At 43.7% G+C, this 16,865-nt stretch overlaps 1 protein-coding gene across 3 annotated transcripts in view; it reads right to left on the reverse strand.

The window, feature by feature from the left end:
* The window catches only part of PALS1 (protein associated with LIN7 1, MAGUK p55 family member), a 102,334-nt gene extending 87,800 nt beyond the window's left edge, over positions 1 to 14,534 (reverse strand). The window contains exons 1-2 of one of the 3 annotated variants that reach the window (XM_075927395.2): positions 14,383 to 14,528; positions 12,045 to 12,116 (exon numbers count right to left, since the gene is read on the reverse strand). The gene's annotated coding sequence lies outside the window, so the exon portion shown is untranslated. Of the gene's footprint in view, positions 1 to 12,044; positions 12,117 to 14,018; positions 14,135 to 14,382 lie in introns of those variants that run through there. The other 2 variants (XM_075927394.2, XM_075927396.2) reach the window with 2 other exon arrangements.
* Positions 14,535 to 16,865: the final 2,331 nt, after the last annotated feature.

Here is a 16,865-nt window from a genome sequence, read left to right on the forward strand (position 1 = left end):
TTAACATCCTGAGCATTAAGTGTTTTACTTTCTGCAGTGTTTGCTGTTTTCCAGATTAAACTCTAAAGCTAGGTCTTCATTGAGGAGCGCACCTGCGTATTGCTCCAGCCCCCTTCTATTCCCACAGAAAAAACTAACTTGAGGGCTTAAGGGTGTTTTACACTAGCAGATGGCTGAGAGCATGATCTGGTACTCAGATTTCAAAAATAACTCACTCTGCAGTGAGAATGCAGACTAATCGACTGCAGGTGCAGTCAGCCCTCCAATCCTATCCCAAAATTTTATTTGGGCCATATTTTGTCTACTTTGTGCTCTAACTCAGGGTACGTCTAGACTACATGCCTCTGTCGCCAGAGGCATGTAGATTAGGCTACCAGACATAGGAAAAGGAAGCTGCGATTTAAATAATTGCTGCTTCATTTAAATTTACATGGCTGCCGCACTGAGCCGACAAACAGCTGATCATAGAATCATAGAATAATAGGACTGGAAGGGACCTCAAGAGGTCATCGAGTCCAGCCCCCAGCCCTCAAGGCAGGACCAAGCTCCGTCTACACCATCCCTGACAGATGTCTATCCAACCTGTTCTTAAATATCTCCAGAGAGGGAGATTCCACCACCTCCCTTGGCAATTTATTCCAATATTTGACCACCATGATCAGCTTTTTGTCGGCTCAGCGCGATAGTCTGGACGCGCGGGTATCGACATCAAAGGTATTTGTCGACCACCCAGGTTTGCCTCCTGGGATGAGGTTTACCTGGGTGGTCGACAAATACCTTTGATGTCGACACCCGCACGTCCAGACTATTGCGCTGAGCCGACAAACAGCTGATCAGCTGTTTGTCGGCTCAGCGCGGCAGCCATGTAAATTTAAATGAAGCGGCGATTATTTAAATCGCCGCTTCATTTTCCTATGTCTGGTAGCCTAATCTACATGCCTCTGGTGACAGAGACATGTAGTCTAGACGTACCCTCAGTTTGCCTATTCTGTGTCTGTTGCACGCCCAAAGCATTTGAACAGATATACCACCCAAGAAATCCTTTTCTCACACAGTCAGCTGGCCAGTAGACGACAGCAGACATGTGGTAAAGCTGAGGCATAATCATAGGTGCTGACTTTTGGTTTTACTAGAGGTGCTCCATTCCAATTATACTCATTTTCCCAAGGCCCAACCCCCCACTCTGCTCCTTCTCCCTAGGTTCCCTTCAATAAGCATCTCCAGCCCACTGCTCACTCCTTTCTGCCCTCTCCTACCTTTCCCCAAAACTGGCAATTTTCAGCATATTTTTACTTCATTCATACTCATTATTAAAATAGTAATGAACTTCATAATTACAATAGGATTAATTACAATATATTAAAATCATTATATTCAGCTACAAGCTCTCTGCACTAACATCCCAGTTTAAAGTCCCCTCTTCCGCCTTCCCAGTGTTGCTTACACCAGGGTCAGGGCTTTTCTTTCCCTACTTTAGTCTATCTGGGCTTCTTTGGATCATGAGATGCTTGCTGTGGTGGGAATTGAGCTTGACTGGGAGGGAGAAAGCAGACAAGTGAATACTCCTGCCCACCCCTTAAGGCACTTTTTTTAAAAATAAGACTCACTCAGCCCCTGCAAGAGCAGGGAGGTGGGAAACAGCTGATCTCTAGGTCTGCCTGCCTGCCAAACAGATAATAGCAACTATGTACAGATTGCCCATAAAGAGCAGCTCATCTGCTGAGTCCCCTATGGAACTAATCCATGGTCACCAACAGCTGATCATGAAGGTGGATGCTGAGCACCCTTTTTCCATGGGCATCCAGCAACAGAGCACCCATGGAATCAGTGCCTATAGACATAAACAGAAGACAGACCAAACGAGCACTTCCACAAAAGAACCCAAAGAACATAACATACACCAAAGGCTCTTGTGTAAATTACATGGCCATGGGATAAGAGGGAAGGTCCTTTCATGGATTGAGAACTGGTTAAAAGACAGGAAACAAAGGGTAGGAATAAATGGTAAATTTTCAGAATGGAGAGGGGTAACTAGTGGTGTCCCCCAAGGGTCAGTCCTGGGACCAATACTGTTCAACTTATTAGTAAATGATCTGGAGAAAGGGGTAAGCAGCGAGGTGGTAAAGTTTGCGGATGATACCAAACTGTTTAGGATAGTTGATACAGAAGCAGACTGTGAGGGACTCTGAAAAGATCTCACCAAACTGAGCGATTAGGCAACAAAATGGCAAATGAAATTTAATGTGGATAAGTGTGACGTAATGCACATCGGGAAAAATAACCCCAACTATACGTACAGTGTGATGGGGACTAATTTGGCTATGACAAATCAAGAAAGATCTTGGAGTTATCGTGGATAGTTCTCTGAAAACTTCCACACAGTGTGCAGCGGCGGTCAAAAAGGCAAATAGGATGCTAGGAATTATTAAGAAAGGGATAGAAAATAAGACACAGACTATCTTACTGCCCCTGTATAAAACTATGGTACGCCCACATCTTGAATACTGTGTACAGATGTGGTCTCCTCACCTCAAAAAAGATATTTTGGCCTTGGAAAGGGTTCAGAAAAGGGCAACTAAAACAATTAGGGGTTTGGAACAGGTCCCATATGAAGAGAGGTTAAAACGACTGGGACTTTACAGTTTAGAAAAGAGGAGACTGAGGTGGGATATGATAGAGGTATATAAAATCATGAGTGGTGTGGAAAGGGCGAACAAAGAAAAGTTATTTATTAGTTCCCATAATAGAAGAACTAGAGGACACCAAATGAAGTTAATGGGTAGCATGTTTAAAACTAATAAAAGAAAGTTCTTCTTCACACAGCGTGTAGTCAACCTGTGGAATGCCTTGCCAGAGGAGGCTGTGAAGGCTAGGACTATAACAGAGTTTAAAGAGAAGCTAGATAATTTCATGGAGGTTAGGTCCAAAAAAGGCTATTAGCCAGGGTATAGAAATGGTGTCCCTGGCCTCTGTTTGTCAGAGGCTGGAGAAGGATGGCAGGAGACAAATCACTTGATCACTGTCTTCGGTCCACCCTCTCTAAGGCACCTGGTGCTGGCCACTGTCGCCAGACAGGCTATTGGGCTAGATGGACCTTTGGTCTGACCCAGTACGGCCGTTCTTATGTTCTAAGGAGAACTAAGTTCTCCCATAGCACACTGAATGAATTTATAGACAGACCCAGTTTAAAGCACCACTACAAACCTTGGATATGCTGCCAGAAATCCTTTCCAGCACATGAGCTAATACAACACAATTATGGACACAGTCACATTGGTTTGGCCAAAGCATATCTCTGCAGTGGGAATATTAAACTAAGACAAACCCTAAAGCAGAGCTCCTCAAATTTGGGCCCGCTCCCCCTAAGGAAGCATGTCCACCAAGTGTGGCGTGGCCCAGGTCAGCCTCCAAAGGAGGCAGGGAGAGAGCTCCATCCAATTCCTGGCACCTGTCCCCATCCCCAGTGCAGATCCACACCCAGCCTTGTGCCAGCTCCCAAGCTTAGCCCTGTTCCTAGATGCGGCAGAGACTGGGAATGAAGCCGTACCTGGCCACAGACCTAGCTGCTGGCCCCCAGTGCAGCCCAGCTACAGCTCTGTTCCAGCCCTCAGCCCTAGCCTTAGCTCCTTTGCCCCATCCACATCCGATTTCTCTCCCCTCCACTGCAGGCTGCAGACCTACTCCTAGCTGTGGCTCTCAGGGGCAGGACAAAGATGGGGTAATAGAAGGTACAACTCAAAAGTTTGGGTACCACTGCTCTAAGGTTATGCCTAAATTGCAGCTGGGAACATGCTCCCTAGTGCAGGAAGAAAAAAAAAGCACTAGCTCTATATGTTGTTGTTAATGCGCTAGCTCAGACTAGCCACCATGGTACAGGTGGCTACTGGGACCAATACAAACTAAAGATGTAAGCAAGTAGACGACTACCGGATAAGCAGGAGCTTATTGGTTAGCACTATCGACTACTTGCTCATCTCCTGCACTCCCCGTTGTGGCTTTCCACTGTTAAAGGACAGGGGAGTTGGGGCACAAAGATGAAGGCTCAATCCCTGGTCCTGCCAGGTCTCAGCACAACCCTTCCCCCAGGTGTAACTTAGTTCCTGAATTAGAACAAGTGTACTGTAAAAACCAAAGTCTAAAACGTGGAATGTCAATAAACATCTGTAAATAAACAGCCTACAGACTGGACCTCTATAAGCTGGACTTTCCTCATCCAGCAGTATATGTGATCCACCATCTGTGGCTGGAACACTCACAGGGGAAAGCTGGGCACCCATGCTCAGTAACTCCTCCCCTACTCTTCCGGAGTGGCACAGCTCATCTGTGGCATTCAAGTTCAGGGAAGGAAGGGGGAGGAATGGGGACTGCGGGAGTGCTCAGGCGAGGGGGGTGGTGAGAATGGAAGGGGGGAGAGGAAGCCATCCGGCCTCTTCCTCCAAGCATCCCTTCTGTCCCAACTCTGCTATTGCTGGCCCCTCTGCTGCCAATGGAGCAGAGCTCTGCAGCTAGTGTTAGAGAAAAAACTGCCCCCCCCAGTAAAAAAGTTTGGCCAGGCCACTCTTGCTATAGTGGGCTGCAGTACTCCTTGGGAGAAACTGACCACACCCTTCCTGCATACCATTGCCTTTAGAAAAAGGGAAGGTGTGAAAAAGGGAAAATAGCCTCAGACTCTCCCACCCGTCACCGTGGCATGAGAACTGCGGGGCTTACCTGGTCACATGAAACCTGCTCAGTTGCGGCCCAACCCCTGGGACACAGACCCCCACTTGGTGACCATTGGGCCATATATGGTAATATGCAAGCGCGGGAAAGCAATGTGCAGATTTGGGATTAAATACCCATCGCACAGTTCACTCGAGGAGGTCTTCGCAACACACGTACCACTGTGCGTGTGTCTTCCCGTATACTTCAAAGCGCTGCTGGCCTGATCAACCGACCAGCCACCTCCCCCAACTCTCGGGTGTAACTAAGGCCTTCGCAACCGAATCGATATCTTTGAAATGTTCCATGTGCTGTGTAAGTTGGTATGTATGATTTGATTTTTTCTTGTTGTATAAGCTTAGAGTTTGTAGTTATCACTGTTATTTAAATAGTGTAGCTGGATATTTTTAGACTATAGACTATTCCCCTTGCCATTCCCATCCTTATATCTCTGACACGTTTAACTAGAAATCATAGAATAAATATAATAAATACTGTAAATTCTTTATTAACACGGTCTATTAAAATCTTAGAATAAATACTATAAATTCATCACTGTTATAAATACATATTTTTTATTTGCTAAAATGGTCCATCTGGTTCTGTCCTTCCCCCCTTGGGTATGCATCATCGGACCTGTGATTCTCGTGGCAGCTAGCAGCAGAGGTGTTGGCACTGACCTCCCCTGGTAAAGCATATTCCCTGATTTAGGACCAGTCAGGAACTGAGGGTGCTGGACCAGAGGTTCAACCTGTGCTTGGAGGATGAGTGGGTTACTTTTAGTAAATTGAAACCATGAACTTCTGAAGTATCTGCTGCAGAGATCAGCAGACCCTCTTCTCCTACAGTGAGGAAGCAAAACACTTCGAATCGAAGAAAATTGTGTTCTCTGATCAACAGCAGTGTAACAGTTGAGTAATGTGTCTGTAGTTCAATATCCTGGAGAACTGTCATTTTCCGTAAAAAATCCTTAAACTCTTCTCTTTTAAGAGAGTCTATCTAGTCCCCAAAACCTAACAGCACCTGAAAGACTAGAAGATTTATTTGGGCATAAACCTAAAAAAATTGCCTCTCCTTTCCACTCCATGCATCTGACAAAGTGTGGTTTTGTCCACAAAAGCTTACGCCCAAATAAATCTGTTAATCGTTAAGGTGCCACAGATACAGACTAACGCGGTTACCCCTCTGATAACTAGTCCCCGATCATCCCAGGAGCTCTTCTCTGCACCTGTTCCAGTTTGAATAATTTTTTCAGGAACACAGGTGAACAGATTTGTGCACAGAATACCAGATGAGTTTTTACCAGTGCCTTGTATAGTAGCATTAATATTTTCTTTTCACTTCTGGAATTCCCTTCTGAGAGCAGATTTGTCTTTTTCATGGCTAGATTATGCTGATGGCTCATAGTGATTGACTAATACACCTAGGATCTTCTATCGCTTCCTGTTTTCAACTGATGAACTCTCAGTCTATAACAGAAACTCTTGTTATTAGTCTGAGTGCAAGGTCATGCACTTTGTATTATTAAATTTCATCCCGTTTCTTTTACTACAGCCTCAAAGTAATCAATTCTTCCTATATAATATTTAGATCCTTCTCTGTATTGACAATGCATCCCAATTTTATGCATCAAGTTTCATTAGCACACCTACTTCTTGTGCCAATGTCATTAATGAAAATATCTAATACAATCAGTTTCAAAACTGATCCTTGAAGAACTCCAATAGTAACCTTTTTCTAGTCCAATAAAAATGGCTGCTGCACTGTGCCAGCTCAGCTGATTGTCAGCACAGCGCAGCAGTCAAGACGCGGATCAGTTGACAGGGAACGCCTTTGTCGACTGCTCCTGTAAACATCGTTTCATGAGGCATAAGGTAGCAGTCGACAAAGGCATTCCCTGTCGACCAAAATCCGTCTTGACTGCCGCGCTGTGCCGACAATCAGCTGAGCTGGCACAGCGCGGCAGCCATTTTTATTTTAATGAAACGGGGGATATTTAAATCCCCGCTTCATTGACTATGTTGGGTAATCTAATTTACATGCCTCTGCCGTCAGAGGCATGTAATCTAGACATACCCTTAATATCTTCCATAATGACTATTTTCAGTAATCTTTATCTTTCTAACATTAGAGAGATGGCTATCCATATCCAAAAACAAACCTGGAGGTCTACTGCAAACACCACACACTCGCACAAACAACTGTTTCTCTGGAGGTGGGTGACAGGAGGGATCATGTGAAGATTATCTGTTGTGTTCCCTCCCTCTGGGGCCTCTGGCATTGGCCACTGTTGACAGACAAGATACTGAGCTGGATGGACCATTGGTCTAATCCAGTATGACCGTTCTTATGATCAAGAACCTCTTTTATCCTTCCCACTATGATTTTGACCAAGACCTAGGGATGTCAGTGACTAGTCGACTATCTGATAAGCATATGCTTATTGGATAGTCGACTAGTGACTTGACTAGTCGCTTCTCCCCACCCCTTGCTCAGAGAGAGGCGGCAAGGGTGGGGAACAGAAGCCAGTGCTGAGGAAGCCATCTAAAAAACCGGCCCCGCAACAGCACTGTCTCTGCAGGGGTCAGGGGAGGCAGAGGCATTGCAGAGACCGGGTGTGAGCTGAGAAGCAGCTGTTCCAGCTCGTGTCTTGTCCCCCCCTACTGTGCTGCTTCTTTTTAAATATATCAAGAGCCAGCAGTCTCTTGATACATTTAAAAGGCTGAAGGACAGTGGAGGGAACAAGGCGTGAACTGGGGGACCAGGTGCAATCTGGGAATTAGCTGTCCCAGATCGCATGTAGTCTCTCCCTCCCCACTGCACTTTAGCCTTTTAAATGTATTAAGAGCCCACCACCTCCTAATACATTAAAAAGGCAGAGCAGGGATCTAACTCTGCTGCAGCTCCGCAATTTCCCATGCTTATCAACTAGTCAACGGAAATTTAATCGACTTGTCGATTAGTTGATTAAACGCAATTAAACACCCCTACCAAGACCATTTTATTTCTTTACCGTTTACCACATTATTGATATACATTACCCCATAACTTTTAACTCTCTCTCCTGGAAAGCTCATACCCTTCAATATTTGTATTCTAGTCATGACTGCTATGCCATCATGCTTCAGTCATCCTTATAATACCCCATGTCACATTCCACACCAGTAGAATCATAGAGCTGGAAGAGACCTCAGGACGTCATCAAATCCAGCCCCCTTCCCAAGGCAGGACCAATTTCAACTAAATCAACTCAGCCTGGGCTTTGTCAAGCCGAGACTTAAAAACCTCTAGGGTTGGAGATTCTACCACCTCCCTAGGTAACCCATTCCAGTGCTTTACCACCCTCCTTGTGAAATAGTTTTTCCTAATATCCAACCTAGACCTCTCCCACTAACTTGAGACCATTGCTCCTTGTTCTGCCATCCGTCACCACTGTGAACAGCCTTTCTCCATCCTCTTTGGAACCTCCCTTCAGGAAATTGAAGGCTGCTATTAAATCCCCCCTCACTCTTCTCTTCTGTAGTCTAAACAAACCCAAATCCTTCAGTCTCTCCTCATAGGTCATGCGCTCCAGCTCCCTAATCATTTTGGTCACCCTCTGCTGGACCCTCTCCAATGCGTCCACATCCTTTCTATAGTGGGGGGCCCAGAACTGGACACAATATTCCTGATGTGGCCTCACCAGAGCTGAATAAAGGGGAATAATCACTTCTCTGGATCTGCTGGCAATGCTCCTCCTAATGCATCCTAATATGCCATTAGCTTTCTTGGCTACAAGGGCACACTGTTGACTCATATCCAGCTTCTCATCCACTGTAATCCCCAGGTCCTTTTCTGCAGAACTTCTTCTTAGCCATTCGGTCCCCAGCCTGTAACAATGTTTGGGATTCTTCTGTCTCAGGTGCAGGACTCTACACTTGTCTTTGTTGAACCACCTTAGATTTATTTTGGCCCAATCCTCTAATATGTCCAGGTCACTCTGGACCCTATCCCTGCCCTCCAGTGCATCTATATCTCCCCTAGCTTAGTGTCATCTGAGAACTTGCTGAGGGTGCAATCCATCCCCTCATCCAGGTCATTAATATAGATGTTGAACAAAACTGGTCCAAGAACAGATCCTTGGGGCACTCCGCTAGAAACCGACCACCAACCTGACATCGAGCTGTTGATCACTTAGTTGTTAAGTTACTCACATTGTAACTTTTAGCACTTCAGCTGGCTCATTCAACAGATTCTTTAGCATACATGAGCATCAATTTCAAAATTAACGTTTTTAAATGTTTGCATATCTATCTCCCTATAAAATACTATTAACTGTAGTTGAAGCGGTTAGATTGGATATCCCACCACTGCATGTCATAAAATAAAATAACTAATGAAGTCACCAATAAATCATCTTAACTTTCTACCACCCAGAATCCTCCCAGCTCCTGAAGATTTCAATGATTCCTACATGAAGATTACAAGTGACTTATACATTTCCTATAGAATTCTCCCTGTTTGTCTGGAATCGGGTGACAGGGGAGGGAATCACGTGAGGTTTATCTATTGTGTTCCCTCCCTCTGGGGCATCTGGTATTGGCCACTGTCCGCAGACAGGATACTGGGCTAGATGAACCGTTGGTCTGACCCAATATGGCTATTCTTATGTTCTAATATAATTTCTTGAACACTGCAAAAACACATTTTACAGCTAACATCTCATACTTATACACACAGGCCAATACAAAACTACATACAGAACTTCATATAATTAAATTAATGAAAGGCAGGCAGACTCTAAATCAATTAATAAAAATAAGCATGGCCAGAATCATGGTTGAATTTTGGTTGGTATATTTTTCTGTGCACTCTTGATCTTTAAAAAGGTACTTTTAGTTACAGCTTAAAATAAGTATTCCTAAGAGAAACATTAAAAAAAAGTGTATAAATAAATACAAATGTTCAAAGACTGACACCTTGTCTTATTAATCATTTTTATATTCGATTTTCACTGCAGAATTCCAATCTTACAATTTCAAGAAACTAGACATTTTAAAAAGAAGTCTGTAATTTATATTATAGTAAATATATTAGGGATATAATAGGGTAGTCAATTAACCGATTAGCTGACAAGCAAAAGCTTATAGGTTAATGCTATAGACTACACACATCTTCTCCCTCCCCTCCAATAAAGTGTTAGCAGGCTGTCCAGCAACCCAGCTCAGTCCCGTCTTGCGCCACATCCGGGACCTACCCCTGCTGTGGCTCTGCTTTTAAAGTGTATTATGAGCCAGGTGGGCAGGCAGCCCAACTCAGTTTTGACTCGTACCGGGTCCGGGAGTACAGTTACCTCCTGGGCAGAGGCTGCTGCCACCCCACACTGCTGCCTTCATATCAAAAGCAGCAGTGTGGGGTGACAGGCAGCTGGTCCGTGAGGGGAGATGGTTTTTAAACTGGCTCCCCTCGTGTACCAGCTCCCTCCTTGCACCCTGCGCTGCTGCCTCTGATACAGAGGCAGCGGCGGAGAGTGGCAGGGGGGCTCCTAGGTTGGTTACCAACTTCACACCTGGGGACTATAGAATAGTCGAGTAGCCAATAAGAATTCATGAGTGTAATCGAATATTTAATTAATCAATATTTAACATCCCTAAAATATATAGATGAAGAGTTTAACATTAAGTTTCACTTCCTATACTTCTGTGAAAAAAAAATCAAACCTGCAGCTCCAGGAGACCACGTTGGTTCCAAATAAGAATGTGTGCACAATTATTAGTATAGTTGGTCTAGTTTGTAACAAGACGTTAAGAAATTGTATCTGGAAATTTGCCTATTAGACTGCAAACTCTTCACAACAAGACTGTATTTTCCCGTGTGTGACAAATGCCCATCACTTTGTGGATGCTACCAGAACACAAATACAAGTCTTCTTCAGGTAGACAACATGAAGATTAAATGGCCTGATCCAAATCCTAATGCAGTCAATGGTGATTTTTTCCATCTACTTCAGATGGCGTTAAATTAGATCTCAGAAGTCAGAATTATTAATACCCCCATATCAAAATAAATACCCACACACTCTAGTAGATAATGATATATTCAAAGGCATATATATTCATGGTCTCTAACCACACCTGTTAGATAAGAAAGCCCCTGAAGAAATTTATGGCAAAGAACATTAGAGGTATATCTACAGACACCTTAACAGTCATTTGTATACTTGGCTAATTTATGGTGAACAAGAACTATGCATTCTAAGGAGTAGATTTTCTGAAAGAAACACACATTTCATATTTTGAGAATCATAGTAGTAATGTGAGCTGGAGCAAGGATATCAACGGAAGTATAAACTTCATTAGGAAAGACTATGACTACCAACTAAAAAGTAGACTGGATATTAGGATTTCATTTGTGTTTTCAACTCTGCTTCAGAATGGACGTAGTGCCAACATAGTTACTTCACACATTTAAATATTTTTAGTGAACAACAATATTTTGAACACACAATTTTTTCTTATCAGAAGAGGCCTCATGTTTATAGCTAAATTATTTTTTAAACATTGATATTAACTGTAATTAGCAAATTATAGAATCATAGAATATTAGGACTGGAAGGGACCTCAAGAGGTCATCGAGTCCAGACCCCTGCCCTCATGGCAGGACCAAATACTGTCTAGACCATCCCTGATAGACATTTATCCAACCTACTCTTAAATATCTCCAGAGATGGAGATTCCACAACCTCCCTGGGCAATTTATTCCAGGGTTTGACTACCCTGACAGTTAAGAACTTTTTCCTTATGTCCAACCTAAACCTCCCTTGCTACAGTTTAAGCCCATTGCTTCTTGTTCTATCCTCAGAGGCCAAGATGAACAAGATTTCTCCCTCCTCCTTATGACACCCTTTTAGATATCTGAAAACTGCTATCATGTCCCCCCCTCAATCTTCTCTTTTCTAAACTAAACAAACTGATTGTTTCATATAAGCCGAGGAAAATTTTTAAGTATGCCTAAGTGAAAGTTACTAGCATTTATATTCCCATTGCCTAATATTCTTGACAATGAAACAATCTCCGAAATTATTTTGGCTGAGCTACTGTGCCATATTTATTAAGCTTGACCTCAAAAGTTTAAATAATGGGAAACACCTTTCTTTATAGAGAAAAAACAGCTTTCATCTCTAAGTATGACAGCAGTTCATGGATTTAATACATTTTTATTTCAATGTTTTAAGAAATAATTTAAGCCTTGGTGTATTTTGCATTGAATTAATATTCCATTTGAAAACAAAGTAAAAAAATATAAAAATCCATTTTTTAAATTATTTAATCAAAATATTTTTAAAACCATTTATATTTACCCACCATGATTTCAGGTGTGCCACATGATGCCCCTTAAAGAGGTCCGATTTTAAGAAAGCGTGGTACATCCACCCTCTGAAAAAAAGCAGACCTTTAAAGTGTCTGAAGTTGCATACACTACAATTGAGGCACTGAAAAATTACTAGTCACTTTTGAAAACCTTGGTTGATGTTCCCAAAGCAGGAGTAACCAAGATGAAATAGCACCATGACCAGAAACACATTAAATACTAGAACTGTACAAAAATGAATTATGAAGGATTGCAGTTTTGCATTTTCATTCCTAATGGAAGGAGACTGCCATGTCCAAGTCACTATGTAATGCTTTTCAAGAAGCCAGCCAACAAGAACAGTGTCTCAGGAAGATATTTCACTTGTATTCAAAGATTTTTCAATTGTATCAGCTATGTATGAGACACACCTGCTTATCAGAGTTCAGGACAAATTCACAAAGGAGCTCCAATGTGTAACAAAGGCAAAAAAATTGCCCTAGCTACACTGCTTAGGGCTATGAAAAACTTGAGCCCTGTTCAATGTAAGAAGTAGACAATCACCAGTGTAGACACCGCTAGGTTAACAAAAAAATTCTTTTGTTAACCTATCTACAATCGACAGACCATGGTTCAACAGCAGGAAAGCTGCAGCACCATAGCTGTGCCATTGTGGAATAGGCATACCCTAAAATCAAAATCAGTAAGAACAGGCAGTTGCAATGCATTCAGATTCAAGATCTTTGACTACCACTCTGACTCTTATAATTCCAGAATTGCTTTACTAGGCTCCAAACAAAAGATTGCCTAGAACATTACATAATGCAATAAAAAGGGACACATGCTTTTACTTCAGAGGTCAAATAAAATATATATATATATATATAAAAATGTTGAGAGCATTTAACAAAGTATTTCCTCAAAGATTTTGGTTATCTTTGGTGACCCTTCAACAAACTGATTTTTAAATTTATCATAAAAATGCACTTGATTTAAAAACTATATAGTATTCATTGTGCATTTAATAGAACTTAAGGATTTACTTGCAATTTTAGTTTAGTTCTAAGCCTCTACAACAACTTGAAAAATTCACATAAGCATGAACAAAACACTGTCAGTGGGTTCTGGTTTAACAATTAGAAAATATATTTAGAGATACAATAAAATTGCTCATTAACTAGTGCTTTTAAACAATAGTAGTCTCCCTGCTTCAAAGGCACCATTAGGTATGAAATCCAACATTTGCTTCCATCACAGAATTCAAAACTATTGTAACTCACATTTTGAAACTTACATTTTGATGGCTCATTTTAAAATTAAATTGGATATTACAATTTCTCTCACATCCCTGTCATTTGTTTTTATAACCAGATTTTCCTACCTTTAAAAAAATATTACTCTTGTTGACTGGAAACCCACACAAACAGGAAGCAAAAATGAACAGTTTCATCCTTCACTCCCATCTCTTTCAGCTATGTAGCTTTAGTAATTTTGTAAACAAACAAACAAAACCCATCTGTATATTCAAAACAGTGAGGATACCTTGTAAGTGATTGTTTTGGGTAGAGCTTCTACTTGCTGTCAGCTTTCTAATAAAATCAGCAAGCTGTATTTTGCCACTCTTTCTAAAGTAATATCTCTGGGACAGAAACTGTCTTCCTTGTTGCTTAGGTGTACACTTCCTACTCTGATCTGTCGATTAGAGAGATCCGAAACGTTACCGTAACAGTCTCATCAGTGTAATTCACTGATATTTAGTCAATAGTTTGATCAATGCCTACTGGGCAACCTTGAATGTGTTGGTTGCCAAGCCACTTTAATTTAATCCTGCAAAGCCCCATAAATCTCTACCGAGCAATCTCTTCACAGTAAGATTTCCAAACGCTGGCTTGCCCAACAGATGATGAAGTACGTACAGACCATTATTAAAATAAATACATTCAGAAAGTAAAAGACAACACTCAACACGGGGAGCCTTATTAACGCACCTTTAAAGGCTGAAACTTGCAATGGTTGCACCGGCGAGCAAGCCTTATGTTGGCAAACGCTGCACGATCGGGCCCCTAGTGCGTACAGGGAAGCTGGCGGATACGCAAACGGCAAGGTCCCCCAGATATACGCACCCCCCCCCCCGACTGCACAGACACGGGTCACTCCGCAGCTCCGCTGGGACCCTACCAAAGTTCACGAGGAAGGGGGGGAGCAAAATCCGCCCCGCGCCCGCCTCCCGTCCTGGGAAATCCCGAGGCGCAGCAGCAGCAGCGGGGGCTGGGACCAGAGCTCCCCCCGGAACCCAACGCCCCTACCACCCCCCCAGGGGGAGTCGATCACAAAGTGGGGGGGCGGACTCACCTGCCTACTCCTGCTGCCGCCGCTCCGCACGAACGCGCCCAGCAGCTCCTTGTTCTACACCCCTCGCGCCCAGCCCGGAGACACCGGAGACAGCCCCGTCTCGCTCACCCCGCGGAGCTGCGCAGCCGCCCCAGCCACATACCAGGAGACAAACACCTCACGGCAGCGCCCGATCCACCCCCCCAGCCGTGGCCCCACCCCAACGGCCGCACGCACGCACGCGCCCCGCCCGCCTTCTGCAGACGCACGTCTCTATTGGCTGGAGGGGCTGAGCGCTTGGGGTGCGCGCGCCCGCTTGCTGCCCAGGCGGCTGAGGGACTGGTGCTCGCTGCGGAGGGGCTCGGGGGCGGGGAGGGGTGCGTAGCTCTTCGGCCTACAGCTCCTTCAGCAACGGGCCGCCGGTTGAATTGTCCTTTGCTTTGTCCCTCGCGCCTGCTGCAGGGTTTCGTGCCCCTGCGTCATGCCTCTGCTGCCGCCTGCGTCGTGTTCAGTGGAGCTGGTGAGAAGGGCAGAGTAGCCACAAGCTACGACTCACGGATGATTGTGAGAGACTCCTGCGCAAGGCTGTCTGTGGGACCGGAGCCGCTGGTTAGCTAACACCCAGAGTTATACCCCAGCGTGGTCGCCAACCAGCCCAGCCCAAGCCCTGACGGGACAAAGACCAATAAATAAATAAATAAATAAATCAAAGTTCCGACACCAGTTAGTCGAGCACTTTGGCAGCCAGAAGGAAGGGGATACTCTCAAGAGGAGATGACCATTAGTCAGAGAAAGGAGGCACCAGATTATAGGCCAGTGAGGACGTACCAGTTTTGCAGACAGGCACTACCGTTAGAATCCAGCTAATAGAGAAACCCCAGAAGGAAGGGACTAGTGAAGTTGGAAGAGATGCAATGGCACCCAGGTTATGCAAGAGGGACAAGTGCAGGAGACAGTCATGAGCCAGTAGAGGCAACACTCAGATCCCTGTGGATCAGAGAGAACCATCCAGTGGCCAACCTCATAGAGAGGAAGAAGAATGGACTGAGAGACAGTTTGCTACAGCCAGAAACAAGTGACAAAGAGATAGAGATGGGTCACTTATGCTATGGTAACCTATTGAGACTAGATTATCTAAGAGACTACTTAACAAGTGAAGACAAGACTGCAGTTTGGCTATGTGCAGCAATCCCAGGCCAAAAGGACACTGGGTGAGTGCTTGGGCTTCAATTATTTGTTTTAATATTTATATTAAAATATTTGAAAAAAAAGGGAAGATATATCACGATCAATGTATTTTCAGTCAGAAGACCATGTTCCCTGCAGGGACTGTTCTTTGTAGATATCATAAAAGGGATCCAGGCAGCAACTGAGCCACATAGTCAAATCAGTCCACAGGGTTAAATCCATGGCTACGTCTAGACTGGCATAATTTTCCGCAAACGCTTTTAACGGAAAAGTTTTCCGTTAAAAGCATTTGTGGAAAAGAGCATCTAGATTGGCACGGACACTTTTCCGCAAAAAGTGCTTTTTTTGCGGAAAAGCATCCGTGCCAATCTAGACGCACTTTTGCGCAAAAAAGCCCTGATCGCCATTTTTGCGATCGGGGCTTTTTTGCGGAAAACAAAGCTGAGCTGTCAGTGCTTTTGCGGAAATTCAAGCGGCCAGTGTAGACAGCTGGCAAGTTTTTCCGGAAAAGCAGCTGATTTTCCGGAAAAACTGGCCAGTCTAGACACAGCCCATGTGTTCAGTTTAACATGTATTAAGAACAGCCATACAGGGTCAGACTAAAGATCCATCTAGCCCAGTGTTCTGTCTTCCAACAGTGGCCAATATCAGGTACAAATTGGGACTGAACAGAACAGGGACTCTTCAAGTGATCGATCTCCTGTTACCCATTTCCAGCCTCTGACCAACAGTGTTAGACATCATTCCTACCCATCCTGGCTAATAAGTATTAATAGACGTATCCTCCATGAATTTATCTAATTCTTATTTGAACTGTGCTAAAGTCCTTCTCAACATCCTCTGGCAAGGATTTCCACAGGTTGTATGCTGCATCAAGAAATACTTCCTTTGTTTGTTTAAACTTGTTACCTATTAATTTCATTCGGTGACCCCTAGTTCTTATGTTATTGGAGCAAGTAAATAACTTTTCCTTATTCAATTTCTAAACTTAACAAAAACTACTAGCTTTCAAGTAAAAGCAAAACCAACACATTCTTCTCCTATCCCCCATCCCAGTTTTATGTAAGAAAGTGTAAGCTAGCTCTACACTACAATCTCTGATGAGCTGTGATTTGTGATGGGCATGCCTGTGCTGGCAAGAGTACTTAGTATAGACACAGTTATACTGGCAAAACTAAACAGCTTGGCTGTGTCTAGACTGGCCACTTTTCCGGAAAAACTTGCCAGCTGTCTACAATGGCCACTTGAACTTCCACAAAAGCACTGACGATCTCATGTAAGATTGTCAGTGTTTTTGCGGAAATACTATGCTGCTC

Source organism: Pelodiscus sinensis, chromosome 5 (genome assembly GCF_052426305.1).
Source record: "Pelodiscus sinensis isolate ZL-2025 chromosome 5, ASM5242630v1, whole genome shotgun sequence".
Taxonomy (NCBI): domain Eukaryota; kingdom Metazoa; phylum Chordata; order Testudines; family Trionychidae; genus Pelodiscus; species Pelodiscus sinensis.